At 43.7% G+C, this 27441-nt stretch overlaps 1 long non-coding RNA gene across 3 annotated transcripts; it reads right to left on the bottom strand.

Annotated features, from left to right (window-relative positions):
• Positions 1-28: 28 nt before the first annotated feature.
• Positions 29-27386, bottom strand: LOC118667334. 3 transcript variants are annotated; one of them, XR_004971242.1, is made up of 7 exons: positions 26257-27386; positions 19292-19581; positions 16899-16962; positions 12346-12743; positions 10715-10826; positions 2551-2738; positions 29-1326 (listed from the first exon to the last, which is right to left on the bottom strand). It is a non-coding gene; the product is annotated as an uncharacterized LOC118667334 (long non-coding RNA). The 3 variants fall into 3 exon arrangements; XR_004971243.1 differs by lacking the exon at positions 19292-19581; XR_004971241.1 differs by lacking the exon at positions 26257-27386 and having other exon boundaries at positions 19292-21020.
• Between the last annotated feature and the right edge of the window lie 55 nt (positions 27387-27441).

Below are 27441 nucleotides of genomic sequence, written 5' to 3' on the forward strand. Positions count from 1 at the left end.
TCCCAGCCTCCACCCCCCAACGGGGCCGCCTCGGGTCCTCCCAGCTCTCAAACCCACCGGGACAACTCGGGGTCTCCGCACGGGGCCTCTCGGGCCGGCGAGGTTTCCGGGTGTCCCTGCACCTAAGGGCCTGCCCCTGTGGCCCCCGGGCTCTCTCTGCCTCACACTCTCCTATCAGCCCTCAGGATCCCTCTCGGGGTAGGTCCCCTCTTAACTCGGCTGAGTCCCTCAAATACGCCAGCCTCCAGGAAGCAGTCAGGAACCCCCAAATATCTGGGATCCTCGCTAGTCCTCCACCTAGTCACCCACCCTTCTCATTCCAGGAACCTCTCTCCTCCCGTGAGACATGCCTGCGTGCCGGAAGGCGGCCCCTCCAGGACCAAGAGGCGCCCAGGATCGATTTTTCCTGAGCCCTTACAATGCCCATGAGTCTCCTTCCTTAGGACTCAACGCTCCCACCTCCTTCTTCCCTCCCCACCCTCTGGTGCCCTCCCATGTCCCCCGAGGCCCACACAGCCCACGGGGCTTCCACCAGACCATCTGCTGCAGGGCAGGAGCTCAGAACAGACTCTTGTCTCTGTTGTCTCCCCACACAGCACAGGCCAGCACCCCATAAAAGCTCAGGGACTGACTAAGCAGAACATTCCCCCAACAACAGACGTCCACTCTATCCCCCTTGGGTTCCACTCCACTCCCAAGCTTCCAACCTACAAGGCTCACCCCAGGTACCCCGGATCCGGAGTGCGGATCTGATTCTGAGGAACAGCTTGTGAGGGACGATATCATGATTGCTGGGAGGGACAGCAAGGAGACCTTGGGGAGCTTTTCTCAGTTGTCATAAAGAACACGCACATAAACCCATTCTCCTCCCCCAGCCAAGAGCCACAGATTGTCTTCCCCTTCAAGCCACTTCGGAAATCACTGCCAGCGGAGAGAGCTTCTGTGTGGTAGGAGGGAGGCTGGGAGGTGGGGGTGCAGGGAGAGAGGAGGGGGCATAGTTTCTCTGAGATGAAGGCGACATCTAGTGGTTTGGGGGGAAATTTAATGCTATTTTATTCTTAGGGACGGTATTTCTTTATGGAACACTGGCTGCCTTGCACAGTGGCAGGGGTGAATAAAAAAAAATAGCTGGATGATACAGTCCTTACCGTTGAGGAGCATATATAATTGGATCCATGAGGCTCCAAGACCAAAGGCAAGCCCTTCTTCAAATGTCTCTTGCCCCAAACCCAGTAGAAATGGAAGACAGCTTGTTTTTTAACAAGGAGGGATGGTAACTGGAGTTCCAGCTTCCAACACTGGTAGTGAAAAGGAATTTTGTTTTATCTGAGCAAGGAAAAGAAGGATATAATAGTCAAAAGGGTGACAGGAAAAGAGACGGCTCTAACTTTAGACCAAGCTAACCAAATAATACTTTTCAAGCAACTATATGCAACTTAATGAGAGAAGCAAGTCCCAAATGACACAATCTCTGCCGGAATCACAGAATGCCAGGGCTAGAAGGAATCTTATAAATATGTTGTGCAACCCCCTCCTTTAAAGAGGATTGAAACTAAGTCCCAGAGGGGAAGTCACATAGCTTCCTCCCTCAACCTGACGTTTTTTGGTGGCAGAGCGGAGACTAAAATCAGGTTTGCTGGTCTCTAAGGTGGCGTTCTGTACAGATATTCTGCTGACTCATGGAACTCACTATATGAAGCCATGCTTACAGAGCAATGGCCACCAAAGACCCAGATAAGTCTGTCTGGAACACCACTGTTGCCCAGACTCCCAAATAAGTTCAAGTGTGTGATATGTCTCTTCAAGCATCTTTCCCCCTCCCTCTTCCTTCCACTGGCCACTAATACTAGAAAGTGAGAAGAGGCAGGTACTTTTCCATTGATTTTTAAGGAAAGTAGAAGAGAGAGGGAAAGACAGAGAGAAACATGGATGTGAGAGAAACACATTGATTGATTGCCTCCTGCATGAGCCCTGATCAGGACCCAGGCTGGGGAGGAGCCTGCAACCAATGTATGTGCCCTTGACCAGAACGGAAACCAGGACCCTTCGGTCCACAGGCCAACACTCCATCCACTAGACTAAACTGGTTAGGGCAGCAGTGAAAGGTTTTTGTTTTGTTTTTCATTTGGGGATGGAGGGTTGAAAACGTTAGATAAATGAAAACTTTGGTTACCTATATATTCCAATGCCTGGGAAATCTAAAGATCCTGCTGGCCTGAGCCAGATAGGATCCAACTTTCTCTCTGTGAGGTTGATAATGCCTCCTTCGCAGACACTGTCTATAGTTCCTTCTGGGACAGGACCAGCCCAAACACCTCATTTCTGATCCAAAACGAAGCTGTAGAGCATCGGATCAGCTCGCTGTTAGAAGCTGCTGTGGTTTCCAAGCTGCACTGTCCCTTAGTGGAAGGAAATCCTGACCTCAGTCACACTCAGGACCCTTGCTGGGTCCTGGAACCACCATGGGATTTAGACTCATGCTGATCTCATGACAAGCCTTGATGCTGCAACCTGCCTCCCAGTTCAGCACTCAGCAGCTTTATGACTTACCTGATTCTGCAGCTAACTCTGGACCCTCAGGTTTGTTCTGCACCAGACCGTGCCTCCAGGCCTGTAAGACTCCAGAGAAATAAAACACCTTCCAGTCTTCTCTCTGCCTGGCTAACCTGACTTGCAGAACAAGGTTTTGATTGTATGCCGTTCTCTCCTGCACACAAGACAGACAGGTCCAAGAGAACCTGCCAACAGAGGCAGGAGAACAGTCATGGGAAATGAGATAAAAGGAGGCAGAAAAGATGCATTTCAGATGCAGCATTTCAATAAGGGAGAGGAAGAAGCAGTGTCAAAAGAGAAACATAGCCCTGGCCAGTTTGCTCAGTGGCTAGAGCGTCAGCCTGTGGACTGAAGGGTCCCGGGTTCGATTCTGGTCAAGAGCACATGCCCAGGTTGCGCGCTGGATCCCCACTAGGGGGCATGCAGAAGGCAGCTGATCCATGGTTCTCTCTCATCATTGATGTTTCTATCTCTCTCTGTCTTCCTCTCCCTTCCTCTCAGAAACCAATAAGAATTTTTTTTTTTAAAAAAAGAGAGAGAAACATAGCGAAATGTGTTGAAAACAAAGAAAGACTTTATTAAAATTCTGCATTATTTCTTTTAACCCCAGCAAGGGAGAGAGAGAATCCTGAAAACAGGTCAAACCCCCATTATTGCTCATGTGGCCACACTCCTCCCCTGCCCTACTTCCCTCTCTTTATATAGCAGCACACAGTCTGGTTCTAGACCTTAGGTCCTTTTTAAAAATATATATATATATGTTTTTATTGATTTCAGAGAGGAAGGAGAGGGAGAGAGAGAGAGAGAGAGAGAGAGAGAGAGAGAGAGAGAGAGAGAGAGAGAGAGAAACATCAATGATAAGAATCATCAATCGGCTGCCTCCTGCACGCCCCACACTGGGGATGGAGCCCACAACCTGGCTATGTGCCCTGACCAGGAATCGAACCGGGACCTCCTGGTTCATAGGTCAGTGCCCAACCACTGAGCAACGCCAGCTGGGCTTAGGTCCAGTTCGCCTTCCATATCCTTAAAGAGCTGCTGTTATTGTTTAAAAGGTCAAGGGGTTTTACTTTGCCCTCACACAATGCTTTCTTTTAGAGTTAAAAAGTTTTTAAATTTAAAATCTTTTCAAATCAGATCTCAGCTTCTAACTTACCTGTCTAGATATGTAGTCTAAAAGTTGAACTGGGCCTGACTGCAGTGGCTCAGTGTTTGAGCATCGACTTATGAACCAGGAAGTCACTGGTTTGATTCTCAGTCAGGGCACATGCCCGGGGTTGTGGGCTCAAGGCAGCCAATCAATGATATCATTGCTGTTTATATATCTCTCTCTCCCTCTCCCTTCCTCTATATTTTAAAATAAAATAAATAAAAGTTGAACTGGTAATGTACTCCTAGGGGCCAAAAATACATTTTGTGAAAAGATAGTCTAGAAGAGTAGTTTTTCTATGGAAAACCTTCATGGAGAGCCAGTGATCCCTAAGAAAGAATTTCAGAATTGTCAGGAGAATTTACCTTCAAGATGATTCAAGCTCCAAGTGCGCCCATTTTCACCTGTCTGCTCCATCCACACTTGGGCCTGCACCTCTGTAAGTGTCCAGGAAGGTGCCAGTGGCATCCATGGCTCTTCCACACTTGGCCTGTTTTCCCAGGTACCTATACTGCTTCCTTCTGTTCCTATTGCCACCCTTCACCGTGATCACCAACCCCAGTAATTACTCACCACCCCTGAGGATCATCTGATAGCATAATGTCTCAAATATGATATTCTCTGTCCTATTTTTTCTCCACTCCACTTAAAATTCTACTTGCTGTCTTCACAAAATCTTTCACTGAGAAAAGTGGCATGTGTCCCCTCACCGTTTAAGCCCTCAATTTACAAATATCTCACATAAAAAGAAACAAAGGAAGCATGATCACAGCAGCTTGTAGGGAACTGAAAAGTACTCATCACTATTTCATTCTGCTCTGCTTAGAATTTTCTAGAGAAGCCAGAGACTGGAAGAGGAGGCAGAGAAATCTGAAGCAAGATTCGACACAACTGTACTCTTCTGCATGGCTGCAATATGTCAGTACGACCAAAAGAGTAGCTAGCTGTGGCGATGTAGGGTTGGCTGGCAGACGGTTAAGAGGCTCCTAGAGAAATCTAATCATGAAATGCTGAGTGCCTGGTCTGGGATGATGGATTAATAATAAAGAGAGAGGAACAAATGTGAGATACTTTGAAGGAAGAAACAACAAGACTTGGTGGCAGCCTGGATCTACTGGATAAAGAGGAAAGATTGCTCTAAGGCAGGGGTCACAGAGGCAAAGGCCAGGCAGAAAATGTAAATGCAAGAGGCAGCTGGATGAAGATTCGCAAACCAGGAAGCCCCTGCTCCATCTAACGTGGATGCCACCACTCTGGGATGGAGCCCAGAGCTGCCATTTTTTAAAAAAATATGTTTTTATTGAGTTTAGGGAGAGGGAGAGAAACATTGATGAGAGAGAAACATCCATCAGCTGCCTCCTGCATGTCCCCTACCAGGGATCAAGGCTGCAACCCAGGCGTGTGCCCTGACTGGGAATCGAACCATAACCTTCTGATTCATAGGTCAATGCTCAACCACTGAGCCACACCAGCCGGGCCAGGACTGCCATTTCTTACGGTTTTCCTTTAGACTGTCTCAACAGCCTGTGACAACTCTCTGGGCCTCCAGTCTCACTTCCCTCCAATTCATCCTCCACAATGTGTTCAGATGCCAAAGTGACTTTTTGAAACAAAAACTTAATTATGTCACTTTGCTGCTTAGAATCCTTAAATGGTTCCCCATGAAAGCTGTGTTTTTCAAACTGTTATTTTTAGCAGCAAAACCCTTCCTTCAAATAAAAGCTTAAGCACAAAACAGAAAAGAAGCCCAGCTGCTGTAGATGAAGTAGCAGTGCAGGACCCAAAACCTGGGGCCCCCTGCCCTTAGCACCATCTGAACCCCCAAACCTCTGGGCGGTACCCCTCAAACAGGGGGCGCACAGAAAGATTTTCCAAGGGGTATGTATGTTCAGGTGGTTTTAAGGGAATGCATTTTCAGATCCTCATCTTCCACATGGACTCTTCCCTAAAACTGATCTGCCCAAGAATGGGCCTGTGTTCACACAGTCCTCCCACTTTGCAAAAGAAAGGCATATCCCTTGCCTAGGCCAAATCTTGTGGTGACGAACTGTCCTAGGGTGTGAAAACTGCAGGGACACCAAGCAAAGGGGTATGTAAATGAAGACCTTGGTTTAGGGAAACTTAAAGATGAATCACGGTATTTTAAACCGATAGGGCTTCCTGTCTTTTCCCACCATGTACATTCTTCTGTTCAGGGTAAAACTTGGCATTGGAAATGGGCTGTTTAGCCCATGCTGGGATTCTCTATAATCAGCACAGCCCAAGGAGACTACATTAATGACATACTTTCTTTTTAAAAGTAGCTGGAGTAAAAATAAATAAATAAAAGTAACTGGAGCACATGAAAATAGTTGAATTGTATTGTATGTAAATTATACTTCAGTGACCTGACTTAAAACAAATGAAAAACTGTAATTGGAAAGTTGTGCAGGCCATCAAAAAATTCAAATACACTGAATAATAGCCATGGATAAAAAAATTAAGTGACCACCTGGCCAGCGTGACTCATTGGTTGAGTGTTGACCTATGAACCAGTAGGTCACAATTTGACTCCCGGTCAGGGTACATGTCTGGGGTTGTGGGCTCAGTCCCCAGTGGGGAGCATGCGGGGAGACAGCCAATCAATGATTCTCTCCCGTGTTTGATGTTTCTGTCTCTCTCCTCTCCCTTCCTCTCTGAAATCAATAAAAAAATATTTTTAAAAATAAGTAACTTATTTGGTGTGCTTTATTCAATAAGATTTTATTCTACTTTAACAAATTATCATGAAATATCTATTATAACAGTCAATCCTCAGCTTATTTCAACTTATAAAGTGATTAATATTTTCTATCTCCCATTAACAATTCATAAATTTAAATTTGTGATAATAAATGTAAGATTTCAACTTACAACTGTGTGAGAGGGTTATTATTACTTTAGGGAGCTCATGAGCAAAAAAGTTTTGAGCTCTGTGGCTCAAAATAATGTTTTGAAAATCAATGGCTACATAGTGACTTGATCCTGTCAGACCTACGTCTCCCTTCTTCTAATAAATATTTAAAATAACAGCACCTTTATTGATCTAAAATGAAATTCATAGATAACAACCTATCTATACACATAATTTCAAAACACCAAAAGTGTCCTTCCTAGCTGTGATATAAAAGAGGAATAAGGACAGTAATAATAATAGGTATTTCAATACATGAATGGTTGGACATGACTATTACAGAAGACTTACGGAAGCACTCAGATGCATGTACCTAACTATAAGAAATGAGTCAGTTAGGATTTAAGAGAAGTAAGATCAGAGGCCATTACATTACAAACATGCTAGATTAAACACTGGTGTTAGGATAACTAATAACAGACCAATCTATTTGTATATAACAATAACACCCTACACAAAGTTTGGTGGAACGTTCAAAAATTAGGCAGAACTCAGGATCTCTAAGTCATATGAAATTCAGGACATTTATTTGACATCCCAAATGTATTGCCAGGGTTGAAGTACGAAGAGTAACAAGATAACATTTCTTCTCCTGTGGAATACATGACCTAGTGGGGTTGGTAGAAAAATAAACACCTACTTTAAAACAATATATTCTTAATTATATGGGACTGTTCTCACATTGCACATTGCAGAGTCCAGTATTTGTGGTCCCCAACTACCAAAATGCCCGTAAAATCCACCTCCCATCGCAATAGAAATCAAAACACCCCACAAATGTCTAAAATGCCCCTCCAGGGGCAGTACCGCTGCTGTTAAGAACCGCTGGCCTCCTGGATAGAGAACAAGCATGTTAGCCCATTAAGATCTGGCTCTGGCCTTCTCTCCAGCCTTCTCTGCTGCTATGCCTGCCTTCTAAACATAAAGAACTATTCTTAGTTCCCTAAGTGAGCCACATTAGTTCATCAGCCTGAAATGTCTTATCTTCCCTTGACTTCTGACTAACTATTCTTTGAAGCCTTCCACCCCACTTTTTATAACTCTTAATACATTATTTTAAATTTTTAAAATATATTCTTATTGATTTCAGAGAGAAAGGGAGAGGGAGAAAGAGACAGAAACATCAATGATGAGAGATAATCACTGATCGGCTGCCTCCTGCATGCCCCCTATTGGGGATCGAGCCCGCAACCCGGACATGTGCCCTTGTCCAGAATCAAACCTGGGACCCTTCAGTCCACAAGCTGAAGCTCTATCCCCTGAGCCAAACCAACTAGGGCAATACGTTGTTTTTAAGGTAGATAGTTACTTTCTACCTACCCCACTAAATTGTGTATTCCATAAAAGAAAGAACTGTCATATTTAATCTTTGTACCTCAACACTGTGCAAGACATTTTACAGTCAAATAAATGTTTTCTCAATGAATAAACAAGAGCACAGATGAATGGATTCACTTTACAAAAAAAAGAGGGGCGGGGGAATATTTCCTCTGAGACTGCAGAGAAATATGGGACAATGGATTCAAGGATGGATTTAGTGATAAATTTAACTTATCTCTTGAGCACTGAATTCAGTGAGATGTAAACATAAGCTCCTCTCCTACCAGTCTTCTTCATCTAATTCATGATAAATGTCTCCTTCCCACTCGTCACAACAGCATGAACAGATTCCACACCTCTCTGCTCCCTTTTGGTTACGTGAGAACTCACTCCAGCCCAATTGGTTTAAACTCCAATCTCAGGTTCAAGGTAGAAGTCATCTCCTCCCCTCTTCCAGCCCAAGTCCGAGCCATGGCTTAAGGAGCCTGAAGTGAGGAGGAGTATATGGTCCCTTCTATGACGTCTCCTCTTCCTCTTCTAATTCTCTAGAAGGTGCTCTAGAGGGGTTCTAGCTCTTCTGGGGTTGGGCAGCAGGAAGGAAACAGAGAGGAAAGAGATAATAGTCTCGTCAGTCAACAGAGTAGTTACACAAACCACTGCTGGTTGTAGATGACAGGCCATTCCAGTCTGTTTCCAGGCAGATGTCAAAATGCCAGATCTCTTACAGAGCACTGTGTATGTTCTTTAGGAAGTTCCATGAGGCCTCTAATGTAGACAAACAACCCTGCTCCAAGTCATCTCCTTTAAACCCTCTATCTTCTGTCCAGCAGGCAGCCTGTTAAATGGGCTACCGGAAAGATGCTCAAGTCCAGCTCTCTTTCCCAGGGTCCCTTTGACCACAAGAAACTCATGCGTCTTTGCTAAGCCAAGCTATTCCGCCATCACCACTGCCCAGTCCTTCCACCTCTCTTTAATTTCCTTTCCTCTTCTCAGATTGATGCAGAGCCTACCAAGTCTACTGTCCAAACATAGTCTAACCAGGGAATGAGAGATCAGTCTCTCTTTTATGTATATGCTCTCTGATACCCTCTTGCTTGGTTTGGGGCAAGAGAGGGGAAAGTACTCCCTACTAGGCTCATGACTCCCTCCCTTGAGTCATCTTATATCTTGTTGATGGGAAGAACACTATCCTTCAGAGTCTAGAGCAGGGGTGTGCCGGGAGCTGGTCCATCCTTGCTGTTTCAAGGGACCCGGCATATATGGCATACTGTTCTTAATATGTCTGCTCACCTTCTTGGCACTATGTGTTTTAACCAAGGTCACCTCTCTGAGAAAGGTTGTTTCCCCAGGTAGGGATTTTCCCCTGAAGTTAGGGAGGGAATAAAACCCCTTAACTAAGTGCCAGGCGGGTAATTAATCACTTTAACTACGAACAATCATGCTTAAGCTACATAATCTTTACTCCCTGGAATGGAGATAAGAAACGCCCTAACCTTTGGAATAGAGATTGATAGGATTGGAATCAACTGGTATAAATACAGATATAACAAGACAACAGGACACAGAACCTAGACACAGAACCTAGAGACAGAAGAACTTCGCTGGAGAGAACATGGCAAAAGATCCTGGACAGAAACTGGACACAGAACCTAGGGACAGAATATGGCAAAAGATCCTGGACAGAAACTAGAGACAGAACCTAGCAAGAGAACCTGGCTGAAGAACCAAGAGACAGAACCTGGCTACAGAACCTGGATAGAACATGGCAAGAGAACCTGACTAGAACCTGGTGACTGAACCTGGCTGGAGAACCTGGACAGAACCTGGCTGGAGAACCTAGTGAGGGAACATGGCTACAGAACCTGGCTGGAGAACCTGAACAGAACCTGGCTGGAGAACCTAGTGAGGGAACATGGCTACAGAACCTGGCTGGAGAACCTAACCAGAACTTCGCTGGAGATCCTGAACAGAACTTGGCTGGAGATCCAGACCAGAACTTGGCTGGAGATCCTGGCTAGAGATCCTGGCAAGGCTGCTGATTAACTGAATGCTGTCTCCGTGTCAGTCCTTCTTCGCCAACTCCGTCCACACCTTTGGGGACCCCTGGACCTGCTGGGGTTGGACCCCAGCAGGGGTGGGCAAACTTTTTGACTCAAGGGCCACAATGGGCTCTTAAACTGGACCGGAGGGCCGGAACAAAAGCATGGATGGAGTGTTTGTGTGAACTAATATAAATTCAAAGTAAACATCATTACATAAAAGGGTACGATCTTTTTTTTTTTTTTAGTTTTATTCATTTCAAACGTGGGCCGTAGTTTGCCCACGGCTGGTCTAGAGGGTTACTCCCAAAATGGTATCTTTAAAAAACTCTAAACTCCCCCTTGTGATGCTGCCTCCTACCAGTCTGAGAGTCACACAGAAAATCAACCTCACTAGTGAGCATTCTAGTGTTTATTTTGTGCCTATGCCAACAATGTGCCATGAGTGTTGCGTCTAGTATCTTATTTAACCTGCCTAACAGCCCTCTAAGACAGGTTCTATTATAGTCCCCATTTCGTAAAGACACAAACCTAGAGACGTTACCACTACCCAAAACTACTAGTTAGTAAGTGACGGAACAGAAATGTGACCACTTCAGAGTCACATCTACATTCAGTTAAAAACAGTAGCCCCCAGCCCTTGCTGGTTTGGCTCAGTGGATAGAGCGTCGGCCTTAGGATCAAAGGGTCCCAGATCTGATTCCGATCAAAAGCATGTACCTTGGTTGCAGGCTCCTCCCCAGCCCAGCCCTGGTGAGGGCTCGTACAGGCAATCGAACTGTTTCTCTCACGTTGATGTTTCTCTCTGTCTTTCCTCTCTCTTCCACTCTCCCTAAAAATCAATGGAAAAAAATCCTTGGGTGAGAATTAAAAAACAAACAGTAGCATCCAGATTGATCCTTCACTTCATTAAGCCAATTTAGAATAATTTTTAGTTCTTTTGATAAAATTTATCTTCAAAGAATCACTATTTACCACATACACACACACATATATATGTATATACATATATATAACTTTAAGTGGCTATAAAATTTAAATGAAGAACTATTTTTTCATCTATAAAAATTGTTTTAGCAATAATACCTAATGCTAGCAAGTGTGTGGGAAAATGGTATTCTCGTACACTGCTAGTAAGGTATGATCTGGTACAACGTTAGAAAGCAGCTTGGCAATCTCCATTAAAAGCTTTTAAAATATTTTTAGCATTAACCCATCAATTCCACTTCAAGAATTTAGCTAAAGAAAATCATAGACTTAGCCTTGACCAGTGTGGCTAAGTGGATAGAGAATCAGTCAAGGGCATGTACCTGGGTTGCAGGTTCAATCCCCACCCCCCCATCAGGGCGTATGCATCTCTCATAATGATGTTAAAAAATAAAAAGCATAGCTTTCACCTCAAAGATACTCAACAGTCTTGTCTTTAATAATAAAAAGTTAGGAAATATCTAAATTTCTAATTATAGGGCATTGTATAATTAAACTAGAGGCCGGATGCACGAAATTCATGCAAGAGTAGGCCTTCCTTCCCCCGGCTGCCGGCACTGGCTTCCCTCTAGCACCCGGCACCTGGGACCCAGGCTTCCTTCTGGCACCCGGCACCCAAGACCCGGCCTTCGCTATGGCCACTGGCAGGCACCTGGGACCCAGGCTTCCCTCACAGCCCCGGCTTTGTCCTGAAGGTCGTCTGGAAGGATGTCTGGTCTAATTAGCATATTATACTTTTATTATTATAGATTATATTATCCTTATACATTAAAATCCAAGCAGCCCATTAAACATTATTTCAGAGATATATGATATCAAAGATTGTTCACCATACATCATTAAGTGAAAATAGGTTGAAAGATGTATGGAATGAACCCAATTTCATTAAAAATACACACACACACACACACACAAAACCTGGAATGGCATAAATCAAAATGTTGAGAACGGCTGTCTTTGGGGATAGTATGAGTTAGAATTTTATATTTAATTGTATTTTCAATGATTGTGTATTACTTTTGTAATAAGAAAAATATGAGGGTGTTTTCTCTTTTAAACGGTATCACGGGGATGAAAGGATACCAAAATATTTTTTATGTTATTGAAATAGGTCTGTAGTTTCTATTTAACAAATATACCAATGAAAATTAATGTAGCTTTTATATATAAATTACCAGTATATTTGTTTACAAAGATATATTACTTAAAACATTTTATACCTCTTTTATACAGCCCTACCACAGTTAGTATGCAGCTCAATAAATACTTGAATTAAATAGCCTAGTGTAAAATTTTTATAAACAATCAGGAAGAACACAGTGAAGTTCCCAGTTTATAGATCATAGTAAGTCCCTCCATTATACCTCAATCACATTTGACACTGTGGACCATCACCTTCTTCTTAAAGCTCTTCCCATGGCTCCTGCCACAGCTCATTATCCCATTCTTCCATCTCACTGTCCAGTGCTCTCTCACTCCAGCAAGACCCTCTTCCTCCTCTGAGCTGTAGGCTTCCCACCCCCATGCCGAAGTTTCAGCTTTCTGCATTCTCCTTTCCATACTCACTTCCTTGGTGAGTTTATCCACAGTCATGACATCACCTGCCACCTCAATGGAGATAACTTCAGTGGCATGACCTTACTTCATTGGGTGTGGGCATGTGCGCCGTCATTGCTACATATGTAAGGTATTTTGATGTTGCCCAACAGCAATGATAGGGTTTTACAGTACAGCTCACAACGGGAACGACTGCTTGGAGCATCTGAGGAAGAGTTGTAGGCATCGACGGCAGTGAACTCCTTCCCCTCCCCATAAAATAAACCAAATAAAAATACATAAATAAATAGTGAGCAAAGCACGTGTCTAAAGTGGTCAGGTTAATGGTGTCATACCTTGTTTGGGGATGCAAGAAACCAAATGAAATAATTAGCCAACAGAAGATTCTTAAAAAGGTCCTAGATTCCACATTTACAAAGCTCACTTTTATGAATAAAGTACATATTTTCTTCTAAATATGTTTTTTATTGATTTTTAGAGAGAGATTTTTAGGGATATAGCGATAGAAACATCGACGAAAGACAAACATCATTAATCAACTGCCTCCTGCATGACGCCCACTGGGGATCGAGCCAGAAACCTGGACATGTGCCCTGACCGGGAATCGAACTGTAACCTCTTGGTTCCTAGGTCGACGCTCAACAACTGAACCACACCAGTCAGGCAACAAAGTACATATTTTTATTAGTCACATATTTTTTACTTTTCTGGTGGTCAGTCCTTATCAGCAAATCACATTACTCTGTGGACTCACCTTCAAGACTAATCTGCCTCCCTCCCCTTCCAGTCAGATTTCTGCCCTTAAGCTTCTCCGATGTAGGAATTGCAAGACGCCACTGGGCTTGCAAATTCATTCTTTACACTCAGGGTGTGTTAGTCAGAGGTCCTGAAATAAGATCAGGGCAACAGGCATCCCTTGCATCCAGTACCCAGAACATAAAGGTCACAGATTTTGGGAATAGGAAGACAGCAATTTTGGGCTAATTTCTGACTAATCCTGGCAAGGAGAAAAGCGTATGGTAGAAAGCTCCAGATGAGGAGAAATAAACGGTAGGTGCTGACAGCCCTGGCCGGTGTGACTCAGTTCATTGGAGCATTGTCCCATTCGTCAAAAGGTGGCGCGTTCCACTCTTGGTCAGGGCACATACCAAGTTGCTGGCACATGTGGGAGGCAACTGATCAATGTTTCTCTCTCACATCAATGTTTCTTTCTCTCAAAATTTAATAAAGAAGATTTTTTTGTAAAGGTGGGCGCTGACAGAAATAGCAGACCACAAGAATCCGTCCTCACAGGCTTGACAGGGTCAGGTATCATGGATGGGCTTCAATCACATGGTTCTTCCTTAGCAACGGGTGCGGCCAGTGCTGGGACACTTGGTGCTGAGGCAGGTACACATGAGGAAGCAGCCCCTGCAGCTGCATGCAGAGCTACCTGCTCAGCTAGGCCACATGCCTCTGGCATCTATCCTCACTTACCTCAGAGGGGAACAGGGACACAGGCCTGCATCAGTCCTGCCTTACCTCATCAAAGACGGTATGAGTTAACGGGTACACGCTATTCACCTAAAGGTCTACTACATCTTCACAGCTGGGAGCCCACACCTTTCAGAAGTCCTCAGATCAGTTTAACATAGTCTGACCTGATCATTTAGACAGTCTTTAAGGCACTGCTCAGACTCTCTTGAATAAAAATTGCTTGGTCTCTCAGATAGCCGCCTCTCCCCTGCTTCTCTGCCTGAGATGGATCTGGATGTACGAGGGGAAGGGGAATGGACAGAGTGACAGCAGCAGGAAAGAGGTGAACTTGAACAAGTGGTCCTCTGGCCTCCTATACCCAGGGCAATGTTTCTTCGCCCTGTTTGCTGCTTACACTGCTGGCGATCATGGCCCAACTCTGTAGCTGGTATAACTCTAGGATCCCTGAGTGGTGCCCTGTGGCAGAATCCATTGTACTGTCTTCCCCTGGCATTCTTTTTCTGAGTCTGGTTGTAATGCCTATCACACCCTTCCAATGTCTGTGTACTGAGCACATATGCAACAGAAACTGTTCCTGTAGTCTCTGCACCAAGGGCTTCCCCGTTGCACATGAAAATGCCCCACATCTTGACTTCCAGGGTCAGACGTTTTCAAGAAGTTTCACTGATGCCTCTTTCAAAATATCTCTCCATTTAAAATCTACATTCCCTCCCCCCCACCCCCCCAATATCTAGTTCCAGGCTTACCAGTCTGTGCCCACGCTCAGCAAGAATGAGTGCATGATCGATTAATAATGTCTGCTCTGGATGGATGATAGGGGAGCCACACCATGAACAATCATTAATTTCTTCTTCCTCAAATCCATCAATCCAAATTAATCTGCCCTCTTTACTTGTATCTACCAAAATCCTCTCAGAATTAGTTCAAGTTTTATTTCTTCTATGAAAGTCACCTGGGCTATAGTGGCTTTACCCTGCTTTGAATTAACATCATTTACCTGGTTACTTAATATTAATACTGGTTTATAAATTTTTTTTTTTTTTTTTTTTTTTTTGGTTTATAAATATTGATAGCAAATAGCACTTATTACTGACACTTGAAGTGGCTTGAAGAAAGGTGGTATCATTAACACAGAGCATGACTTGTTTTAAAGAAAATGTGAATGATTAGCTATAGAGATACCTGGTGCTCTGGCCACCAGAAGAGGTCTAGCAGTTCTCTGAAGATACTATCAGTGAACTCTTTTGGCAAAAAAAAAAAAAAAAAAAAAAAACCAAAAATGGGACTGAGCCCTAACCGGTTTGGCTCAGTGGATAGAGTTTCGGCCTGCGGACTGAAGGGTCCCAGGTTCGATTCCAGGCAAGAGCATGTATCTTGGTTGCAGGCACAACCCCAGTGGGGGGTGTGCAGGAGGCAGCTGATTGATGTTTCTCTTTCATCGATGTTTATAACTCTCTATCCCTCTCCCTTCCTCTCTGTAAAAAATCAATAAAATATATATATTTTTAAAAATGGGACTGAAACAAAAAACAAAGTGTTTTTGCTTAATTAAAGAAGAGAGTACTGCCCTAGCCAGTTTGGCTCAATGGACAGAGTGACAGCCTGCGGACCAAAGGGTCCTGGGTTCGATTCCAAGGGCATATACCTTGGTTGCAGGCTCTCCCCCCACCTCCCCGCCTGAGCCCTCAGGGCTCGTGCAGGAGGCAACCAATCGACGTTCTTCTCTCACATCGATATATCTCTGTCTTTCCCTCTCTTCCACTCTCCCTTAAAAAAGCAAATATGAGATATTGTGGAAATAAGCATCAGTGGAAAAATATCCTCAGGTGAGGATTAACATAAACAAACAAATAAAAAAATAAACAAATAAATAAAAAATAAACTTTATCTTTTAATTTGAAGGAAAAAAAAAGGAAAGAAAGACTATTTTTTAAAAAAAGAGAAGAGCCCAGCTGGTGTGGCTTTGTGGTTGAGCGTCGAACTATGAACTAGGAGGTGGGGGCACATGCCTGGGTTGCAGGCTCAATCCGCAGTCAGGTGTGTGCAGGAGGCAGCCGATCAATGATTCTCTCTCATTATTGATGTTTCTCTCTTCCTCTCCCTCTTCCTTCTTCTCTGAAATTAATGGGAAGTATTTTTATTTTTAAAGAAGAGAGCATTGTCTGGTCACTACTCCTCAACAGTAACAGAAGCATGAGCTCACTTACTATGAGTTTCCACCCTGTTCTATGATGCCACTCCCCATACTGCACTGTAGCTGATTATATGTAGCCTGAGTCCCTTTTCTCAACAAATCAGTGACCCTTTGTGGAAAAAGGTTCTTCCTGCTCTATCATACAGGAAGATAAAGTAGTTTGCCAAGGAACTGAAATTCTTCCTTCAATTGAGGAATCACAATAACATTTTCTTGACTTTGCCAATCATACAATGGGATGTTCACTAAAACACAACCACTCCCGCCCTAACGGGTTTGGCTCAGTGGATAGAGCGTCTGCCTGCGGACTCAAGGGTCCCAGGTTCGATTCCAGTCAAGGGCATGTACGTTGGTTGCAGGCACATACCCAGTGGGGAGTGTGCAGGAGGCAGCTGATCGATGTTTCTCTCTTATCGATGTTTCTAACTCTCTATCCCTATCCCTTCCTCTCTGTAAAAAACAACCCAATAAAATATATTTTAAAAACAACACCAAAAAAAAAAAAACCCACAACCACTCCCATTAAAATGTAAACTCCATGGAGAAAGGACATTGTCTAGTGTTTTCATCATTGTATTGCCAGCGCCTGATCCAGTAGGTGACTGATATATATTTTACTAGTGAATCGTTAATACTTAACAAATAGTAGATGAAGACAATACACAGAAAAAGCTAATGTTTATATCCTACCATGTCTGTTTTGAGAGAGGTAATCTTCATTTCAGATTCGTCTTTTCCTATTGCACCTGTTGTGCTGTGAGGAAAAAGTTAAGAAAATGATCAAAATGAATCATAAACACAAAAAGACTGAAATATAAAAGCTAAAACTTCTAGATATAGAAGAAAACATAGGAGAAAAACTTTGTCACTTTGGTGTAAGCAAAGATTTCTTATGTAGGGCACAAAAAAGCAATAGCCATACAAGAAAGAAGGAAAAAATTAGATTTCACAAAAATTTAAAATTTATGCTCTTCAAAAGACTCCATAAAGAAAATAAAAAGGCAATATAAAAGAAGCCATGATGAGACTGAAATATTCATTTTTTTAAAAATCATTAAAAATAAAAAGCCAAGCCACAGACTGGGAAGAAATATTTTTTTAAATATATTTTTTATTCCTCCCCATCCCCTTTCCTTTCTCAATCTACCTCATCAAAGTTCAGGTCTGCTATCAATTTGGTGTGTTTTCTTCCAATTTCTATAAACCTCATTTTTATGGATGTATGTGTACTTCAAATAGGATTATATAAAACATTGTTATGCAACTTCTTTTTCTGAGATCTATTTTTTTTCTAGTCTTCTATTTCTTTTGTATCTTCTCATTATCCCTAATTAAAACTGTACACATAAAAACTGTGCCAAAGTTGGAGTCTAGAGGTAGGGTGGGGCTCAATTAATCTCACTATTATATGGCCCATTAATTACCCATAATAGGATGGACTTGGGCTCAGCTTAGCTGAACAATGAAGATCCTAAAGAATGTTAACAATGTGTCAGGCTGCAAAGTTCCTTTCAGCAATATGGAGAAGGTTCTTAAGCAGGGAAATCTCATGATGAAGACCATGTTTCATGAAGAATAACATGGCAACAGTGTATATGATATAGACCAGAAGAAGGAGAGATTGGTTAACAGGGAGACTAGCTCAGTGACGAATAGGAAATAATAAAGCTGAAGAAATAAAATTCTGGACTATAGTTGTGGCCAGTGAAATGGAGAGAAACTTTTACTGAATTATAAGAAGGTAGACTAGTAGAGGGGGGAAAAAACACACAAGTGACTGGAATTAGAAGAGCTAGATTTGAATTCCAACTGTGAAATTTATTAGCTATGTGACCTTTTGGCAAGGCACTTCTCTGCTCCATATCTCAGTTTGCCTGTCAATAAAATGAAGAACTTGGAATACTGGGGCCTCTAAGAGTATTTTTCAGAACTCTTTCTTTTTTCTGGAAAAAAATTTTAAAGGCAAGATTGTTGTCACAGAAGCATGGCTAACAGGCTAATAGCGCCAGCTATCCTTAATTTCACCTCTCAGCCACCCTTGAGGCATTCTTGAAGAATCGCCAGAGGACTAGAGAACAACATTTGATAAATCTCTAAAGACTCTACTACCAGTTCTAATATTCAATGACTCAAGGGGTAAAATTAGCAAAGAGAGGTACCCAGGAAAATAGTAATAACTTTAATAGCTGCCACAAAATCATATAATAGAAAGGGTGAACTGACGTCCAATAAATTTGCCTGCTTCCCTTTATAGGCCAAACTCAAATTAATGTCCAAAATCTCATCCAAACCTTGTGCAATGATAATCTAACCTCCATATAAACAATTCAGTCACAAGTAATTCATTGCCTAATGTCAGCTCATTCCAATTTGAGGTCCTCTAACTATTTAAATGTTCTTCCTTATTAAGCCAAATTCTGTGCCCCATCACTGTTATCTGAAATAAAGGTCTGTATTCCACCTCTGGAACCAAACCAAAAAATCTAACCCTTCCACAGGACAGTCTTTCAACTGTTTGAAAAGAGCTATCAAGTCTGCCTTATCACCCTTGATTCTCTCGCTCTGACCTGCCATGCATGGTCCACGGAGGTGGCCTACTCTGGTTTTGGATCAATTCAACAGTTTCTAAGCCTCTAAATGCAAGTAGATTTTCATTTACTTGTGGGTTCAACCAGTTAACTGCCACATTATTTTGAATTAAATTAAAAAAAGCTCTGCTGCTTGTGTCTATAGACGCTTATGATGTACAAATGTTTAAATACTTAATCAAAACAGATAATCTTCCTTTAAATGTCATTTCGTAATGAAACGTAAATAGAACCCAAATTCATAATATGTTGACTATTCTTTTCTTGCTAAACATACACTGCTCCCAGTGTATCATAAGTAGATTGCTAAATCTTTGACCCAAAGCCAATTGTAAAAACATCTAGCCAGGAAGGCAAAGAGATCCAAGACTCAAGGTCCAATGACTCTACGGCTCATAATCTTATCAACTTTCAGGGGAATCTAATTCTCACCAGTACAAAACTCAATTATCACCAAGGTAGCATGGACTATCAATGTGAAAAAGCTTCATTCACCTTTCTTCATCCCATTCATTCCATATTCCACTACCAGGTCTGCAAAATCAGGGTCTGTGACTTGGGCCTGGGTATCTGCTATACTGGGTAGCTGGAGAATGGGGAGTAGGAAGTATGACTGAGTCCCTTCGGTGAAAGCAAGCGGGCATGGCCACAGTCTGATTCCTTGTGGGAGGGCTGCGCCTTTACGGTTTCCTGTGCTCCAGTTGTCCGGGTAACCTGAGGCCTCCCTATTTGTGTTGGCATCATGAGGCCAAGAGCGGAAGCAAAGCTGGAGCAACCAGGAAGACCTGCAGGAAAAAAATGTGGGTAATGCAGCAGTTATACCACAGGAAGGTCAAGCCCAGGGCATAAGAATTACCTGTTTGGGAAGGGGTGGGGGGTACTGCCTTATAAAAATTTTATTTCCAGATTCCACTTCCAGAATTTCTGATTCAGTAGGCCTCGGATGAGATTGGGAACCTGCAATTTTAAGAGGCTCCCTCCTACCAAGTAAGACAAAGACCACACTTTTAAAAATCTAGGCTAAGCAAACAAATCACAAATTGGGAAGAAAAAGTATAACCATCCATCAACTTCAGAAAGGTGATATTCTAGAACAGCAGTTCTCAACAGGAGGAGAGGGTGGGGAAATGTTGCCCTCCAGGGCACATCTGGCACTGTCTGGAGGTATTTTGGGTTGTCACAATGGAGAGGGTACCTCTGATGTCTAGTGGGTAGAGGCTGGGGTGCTGCTAAACATCCCACAGTGCACATGACAGTCTCCCCGCCCCAACAGAATGTCCAGCCCACATGAGCGCCATGGTGGAGAGGATATTCTGCCCCTCAACCCCATCTCCCCTAACCCACAGAGATCAATGCTGCATGCAGTTTTATGTCACAGGACAGAGACTTAGGGGAGAGCCCCTGAAAAAATGAGAACACAAAAATGATCATTTAAAAATAGTGAACGTTATTACAAATATGGACAAGGAGGAGATGAGAAGAACAGACAATACTGGGAGGGATGCGTGGACAACAATGGTGAGCAGGGAAGGGAGTCAGGGACGAAGGGCACTGGGGACAGCAGTGGGAAATGAATGCTGCTCCCCCGGTGGAAGCAGCCTATGCAATGTAGAAGGCTGGTGAAGAGGTGATAAGCTCATTAAAAATAATATATAAGCAAAATAATTTTAAAAGGCAAATGGATAAAGGAACTGTGAAGAAGTAGCTTTAGCGTCTGTTAAGCATAGATCTGGAGTGAAAAGATGTTAGAGAAACTTCTGCAAAAAGAATGCTGAAGACTGTTCAGCAATGACAAGAAAAGAAAATGAGAGGGCTTTTAGAAGGGATCAAGAGTCATGTGAGAAAGGAAAAGAAGTTACTTATGACCTTCTAGCCACAATCACCCCCAAGAAAGACGAGTCCAGAAGTTCCCTGGATTTACCGAGCAGAGATCATAAAAGGGAAGAGGAGCTGGAGACACACCTAAGAGCTCTCCTCGAAAGGGAAGAGGGGCAGACGTGGTGCTCACAGAGAATGGAGGAGTAAGGTTCAAAGAGGAGGAAAGTCGTTGGTGAGAGAAAAGAGAAGAGAGGGATTTGGCAGTCATTATGGAGAGGAACTTCAGGGGCTCTTTCCCTTAGGGAAAGAGAGAGATTGAATAAGGAATTTTGAAAGTTTTGCTTTGAGTTATGGAAGATAACAGGAAACCTTCATCTTTTACCCCTCCTAAGAAAGCTTCAATAAAAACTGACACTATGGGGGGCGGGGGGACGGGAGATGTGGGAAGAGACTGGACAAAAATCGTGCACCTATGGATGAGGACAGTGGGTAGGGAGTGAGGGCGGAGGGTGGGGTGGGAACTGGGAAGAAGGGAGTTATGGGGGGAAAACAGAGGAACAAATGTAATAATCTGAACAATAAAGGTTTAATTTAAAAAAAAACTGACACTATCAATATAAGCCTAACCAATGGACACAGACAACAGAGGGGTGGGGGCATGAGTGTGTATGTGTGTGTGTGTGTGGGGGGGGTAATGGGGAGATAAGGACACATATGTAATAGTTTAATCAATAAAGAAATAAAAAAATAAAAAAACGGACACTATCAGGACTCTAGAGGTTAGGTTTGTGTGTTTTTTCTAGGTTGTGCCAACATGTTAGACTGGCCTCCAAACAGAACAAGAGCCCAGTTTCGCGTGTTTTCCTGTGTTTGAGGTGACCATAAGATTTTTTTGGAACAGCCAAAAGATAGCCAGTGATGAAGTACGAAGTTCCAGAGTTTTTAGAGCTCACTAACACAAGAGTCACTCACCTCATCTGGCTATTTAAACTTAAATAACTAAAATTAAGTAAAATTAGAATTCTGTTTCGTAGTCACATCACGCTAGCCACATTTCCAAGGGGCTGGTGGCTAATCATTAGACAGGACAGGCAGGGAACATTTGCATCAGTGCAGAAAATTCTACTGGGCATGCCGGAGGGGAAAAATAACAGACAAAAAACAAACCCCTTTCAAATCTTTAAAGAGCTGCCACACTGAAAAGAAAAATTTCTTCCATACTGTTTCAAAAAGCAAAACTAAGGGAAAATATGAGATAACTAAAGCTAGATAGTAGAACTGGTAGCCCCCACTGCAGGAGGAAGTAACGCATTCCTTTCGGTAGAGACAATCAAGCAAAACCTACTCGCTCACCTTCCAGCGATGAGAACTAGATGCATTCTGCCTATTTAGTTTGAGTCTATAATTTTAAGAAAAGAGCAATTTATAAATGAGATAAAAGTGAGAGTCTCATAAACGGAATTTTAAAAGTCACTACTGCAATAAGCAGACTGTGGAGCAGGCAGGAAAAATAAAAGCAAATAGGGAATTCAGTTAAATTAGAGGGCGGTTAATTATGAGTGAAAGCAGAAAAAGAAAAAAAGAAAAAAACAGAAAAATTTGGTGAGAATGGTTCCAGAGGTGGGGTAGGAAAACTTCAATATGGGTTATTAATAGAAACTTAACTATAGTTGAAATCCAAACTACAACCATAGCATCTTTTATATTCTCAGCCAGAGAGAACACTGGGCTGTTTGGGTATAGCAATTGTATGTTCTTGAAACTCTGGCCCCTCCCTCCCACCCAGCTACCATTCATCACAGCCTTACAAGTCTCTCTCAGCTCCTGAAACACAGCCTCTTTCATGAAGTCTCTTCATCTTCACAGGAATGACCCTCCTCTCAGCCTTCTCCAGTCTGAATACAGAATGCCCAACGGTGCTGTCTCTTAAACTTCTATTCTAGCTATAAATTTACCCATCCTCATCTCTCACCCTAAAATATATTTGGTCTGATTATAATGTAATATACTAAACACAAATTCATTTTTTATTTATTATTTTAAATCAAGTCTCTGGAGATTGGCCCAGACGCCACCATTTTTAAAAAAATTGATTTGAGAGGCAGAGCTGCCTCAAATAGATTGTCAAACTGCAGCGGGAAGGCCGGGGAGGGTTGGGGGGCAGGAGGGAGGGGGGTAAGAGATCAACCGAAGGACTTGTATGCATGCATATAAGCATAACCAATGGACATAAGACACTGGGGGGTAGGGGAGGCCAGGGGATTGTCAAGGGTGGGGGAAAAAAAAGGACACATATGTAATACCCTTTGTAATACTTTAAGCAATAAAAAATTTAAAAAAATTGATTTGAGAGAGAGATGGAGAGGGAGAGAGAGAAATACTGATCAGCTACCTTCTGCAGGACCCCCACTGGGGATCATGCCAGACCAGGAATCATACTGGTGACCTCTTGGTGTACAGGATGACGCCCAACCAAGCCACACCAACCAGGGCCATGTTCATATACTTATATTGACTTATGGTTCTATTTTCTGTGCATTTTAGTCTGAGTGTGTACATGAGAACATTTATTCACACACATGAAAACCTCTATGACTGGCAAGCATTTAGGAATCTGACACTAAGATTATGAAGTTCATTATACAGTGCCCTGCCCAACATCAGGCTTCAGTCGATTTTACAATAATGGCCATGCGTCTGGATGCAGAATGCGGGAGAAAGAGACTGAGGTAGATGTGAATTTGAACACTTTTTTTCTTATAGGAAAAATAAGGAAACATAAGCATTTTTGCTATATCTAGAAGGCTGTTTAATCACAAAGGGAAGGCCGAAGCCTTGGTGAAAGCAAGCATGACAGAATTTACAAACAATCCAGAATAAGAAAAAAGTGATAGAAGAGCAAAGAAGATGGAAGTGGATCATGCAGAATAAATAGAGCATTACCTTTTAAAAATCTGAAGTCTTCCCAAAGAGAAAGGAGAGGAAAAGAGATTTCAACAAGAGAGTGTTAAAGATGGAAAAGAGCCAGAAAGGGCTGTGAGCTTAAAAAAAAAAAAAATTCACTGAAGAAGCGGTGGTGTATGTTGGCAAAGAGAAGTGTAGAATTGAGGGGAGGGAGGATTTATAGTAGAGGAAGTTGGTGTGAAGTTTTCCTTTAAAGATGCCCAGCAGAGCAAAGAAGGAATGAAGGCAAAGGCCACTGGGAATAAGGTAGGGCTGGAGCTGAAACAGCACAGGAGAAAGCAACTGGGCTCAAAGTGGGTGTGTGTTTTTTTTAATTAACTGACCCAGATTTTCTTGTTTGGGGCCAAAGGCAACTGTAGGGTTTAAGAATCTTAAAAATAAATTATAAAGATCCTAATCCTTATAATTGCCATTGGCCCAAGGTAACATAAATTATAAAGACCATAACAGAATTAGAATGAGTTTCTGAGACAAATACCAAATACCATTTTAGAGTTGGTTTTAGAAGAGAAATTGGACTTTATTGCTATGCTGTAGAAATACTGTCATGAATAAGACTGCTTTAGGTCCTAGCTGGTTTGGCTCAGTGGATAGTGTGGCCTGGGGATTGAAGGGTCCTGGGTTCGATTCCAGTCAAGGGCACATGCCTGGTTGTAGTCTCGATCCCCAGTAGAGGGCATGTAGGAGGCAGCTGATCAATGATTCTCATCATTGATGTTTCTATCTCTCTCCCCCGTCCCTTCCTATCTGAAATCAATAAAAATACTTTTTTTTAAAAAAAACAACAAAAAACTGCTTTAGCTTTCTCTCTTTATCAGCCACAGGGAAAATACAGAAACTTTGTAGCTACATACAAAGACACAGAAGATAGTATGTAACCTAACATATATGGTAAAACAGAGTTACTTGTCTTTGTACTTTGTAGCCCAATGCCTCCATCCCAAGAAATGTTTTTCTTGATTCAGGATACATAGGGCAAGTTAAAGGACTGAACAGAAAAAAATTAAGGTTAAAAATAAAGACCATAGCCCTAACTGGTTTGGCTCTGTGGATAGAGCGTCGGCCTGCGGACTGAAAGGTCCCAGGTTCGATTCTAGTCAAGGGCATGTATGTTGGTTGCGGGCACATCCCCAGTGGGGAGTGTGCAGGAGGCAGCTGATCGATGTTTCTCTCTCATCGATGTTTCTAACTCTCTATCCCTCTTCTTACTCTCTGTAAAAAATCAATAAAAATATATATAAAAAAATAAATAAAGACCATAATATGAGGGAGAGGAAAACTAGAAGGGCTATGCTACTGATATAGAAAACGGAGACATTAAAGGCATGGAATTCAGTCAAATCAGTGAGGGGAAAATGGAGGCAAGACAAAGGAAGACTCAACACTATATAACATCTTGATAGCCTCACTTTGGATTTCAAATCAGAAATTGAATCAGCCGAAACCGGTTTGGCTCAGTGGATAGAGCGTCGGCCTGCGGACTGAGGGGTCCCAGGTTCGATTCCGGTCAAGGGCATGTACCTGGGTTGCGGGCATATCCCCAGTGGGGGATGTGCAGGAGGCAGCTGATCGATGTTTCTCTCTCATCGATGTTTCTAACTCTCTATCTCTCTCCCTTCCTCTCTGTAAAAAATCAATAAAATATATTTAAAAAAAAAAAAAAAGAAATTGAATCAAATTTTTCAATTATTAAAAAAATTCAACAGATTTAAATTGTTTGATAAATATAGTCATGCAATTTAAAATAACTATAAAAAGTTGCAAATCTCTCTCTCTCTCTCTCTTTTTTTTACAAAGACTTAATGGCAGGCAATAAAGCTAGATACAAATAATCTTGCCTTTTAAGCCATTCACTACTCTTCCTACTCAGACAACAAAACCAAATTCCTCACATCTGAATTCAAAGCCTTTAATGAGCTGGGCTGGCCTGGCTCAGTGGTTGAGCATTGACCTATGAACCAGGAGGTCACCTTTGGATTTCTGGTAGGTGCACATGCCAATCAGTGATTCTCTCATCACTGATGTTCCTCTCTCTCTCCCTCTCCCTTCCTCTCAGAAATCAATAAAAATGTGTGTTTAAAGCCTTTCATGACCTATCCACAACTGTACCCAAATAACCTTAACTCCCCCTACTCCCTAAACCTACTCTTCACTCGCCCAGCGCACAGGCCTCCCGACCGATCTTCTCTCTCTGGGGGTTGGCCATCCCCACCTGCCTACCTGACATGGCAGTCACCTTCCACCTACAGGCTCTGGCTGGCCAAGACCTACACTGGCGAGGTGTCGTCCGGAAGCTGGCCCGTCCTCATTGCGCTGCAACCCTCCCTCCCTTTCTGGGCCTCCCGGACTCGGATTCTCGGATTTGCCCGGGCCCCTTTCCCTCCCACGCGAGGGCCTTCTCCCTGCTCCAGGCCGTTCTCCCAGGGGCTCGCTCCCGCCTGCTCCACTCAGGCACCAGCTCTGCACTCGGCCTCTATTAGGTCTTTCCCACCTGGGGCGAAACCAGAACCTGGACGTTCAGCACCCCCTCGCCGCTCCCCAACTCTCTCGGGCGCTTCCACCACCCTCCAGGTGCTCCCCGCAGCCACCCCGCTGGAACTCCGGTTCCCCAAACCTCCCCGCGGCCGCAGCCAATCCTTCCTATCCGGCCCAGGCGGTGGGGGTCAGCGGTGACTCACCCGAGGGCTGGCCGGCGGCTGGGGGGCCGGAATGCGCTCACTTCCTCACCGCGCACCTGCCCGGTGCTGCTGGAGCGCTGCCCGGCCGGGCCTCCGGCGGATGTTTTCTGTCCCCGCGCTGGCGGCGCGCGCCAAACGCCCCCGCGCCAACCGAGGCGCCCCCTCAACTGGCATCTCGGAGGCCGCAGGAATCAGGAATCACGGGGTTGAGCTCTAATAACTAACACTCCTACACACACACCCTCAAAAGCTGGGCCTCCAGCCCCAAGAACCTACACAGATGCGCACGCACACACACACACCAATAGACATGCAAATGGATTCAACCAACACCTTCCCGCCACTCCCCGACTCTGGGAGAGGGATCTTGGCTGAGCCCCAGCCTTTCTCCCCAGGAGCCCCCTACTCCTACCTCATCTTCATTACAGGCAGTTCTCACTTCTGTCGCCATGCCCCCCCCATCAATGCCAATCCCCACTGGGCCCTTCACCTTCCAGCGTCACCACCACCACCTCCATGCTCCCTAGCTCTCCACTAGTGTCGCCCCTACTAGGCTGGCTCCAGGCTGCAGGAGCAGAAGGTAGTCCATGATCCAGACTTCAGGTGTCAGCTACTGTCCCTCACACAGAAAGGCAGCAGCAGAGCTACTGACCACGAACCAGGCTGCTGGGCCCTTGTGGTAGACAGGCCTTCTAATCCACCTGCTCCAGCCAACCGAGCAGTCCAAGGCCATGCCTCCCACATGCCAGCCTACATCAGGGCACCCTGGTTCAACCATGAGGTTCCTTCTCTCTCTGGGCACTCCTCTAACGTGGAAAGGCTATCAGCCCTGACGAGGGTGGATGTGTGGTACAGTCTGCATCTCCTTCCACTTAAGCTGTCTCCTTGGAAGAGGGCAGATAGGGAGTTTGAGGTGGACTGATGAGTTGCTTCTGAATAGTGAAGAGCTGAGAGGCAGGGTAACCTTCTACAAAAGTCAGCCAGAGTCGCTGTATCTGATCCACTGGGTGACAAGGAGTCTCGGGGTAAATGGGACTAGAGCAGGGGTGGGCAAACTTTTTGACTCGAGGGCCACAATGGGTTCTTAAACTGGACCGGAGGGCCGGAACAAAAGCATGGATGGAGTGTTTGTGTGAACTAATATAAATTCAAAGTAAACATCATTACATAAAAGGGTACGGTCTT

Source organism: Myotis myotis, unplaced genomic scaffold, assembly GCF_014108235.1.
Source record: "Myotis myotis isolate mMyoMyo1 unplaced genomic scaffold, mMyoMyo1.p scaffold_m19_p_12, whole genome shotgun sequence".
Taxonomy (NCBI): domain Eukaryota; kingdom Metazoa; phylum Chordata; class Mammalia; order Chiroptera; family Vespertilionidae; genus Myotis; species Myotis myotis.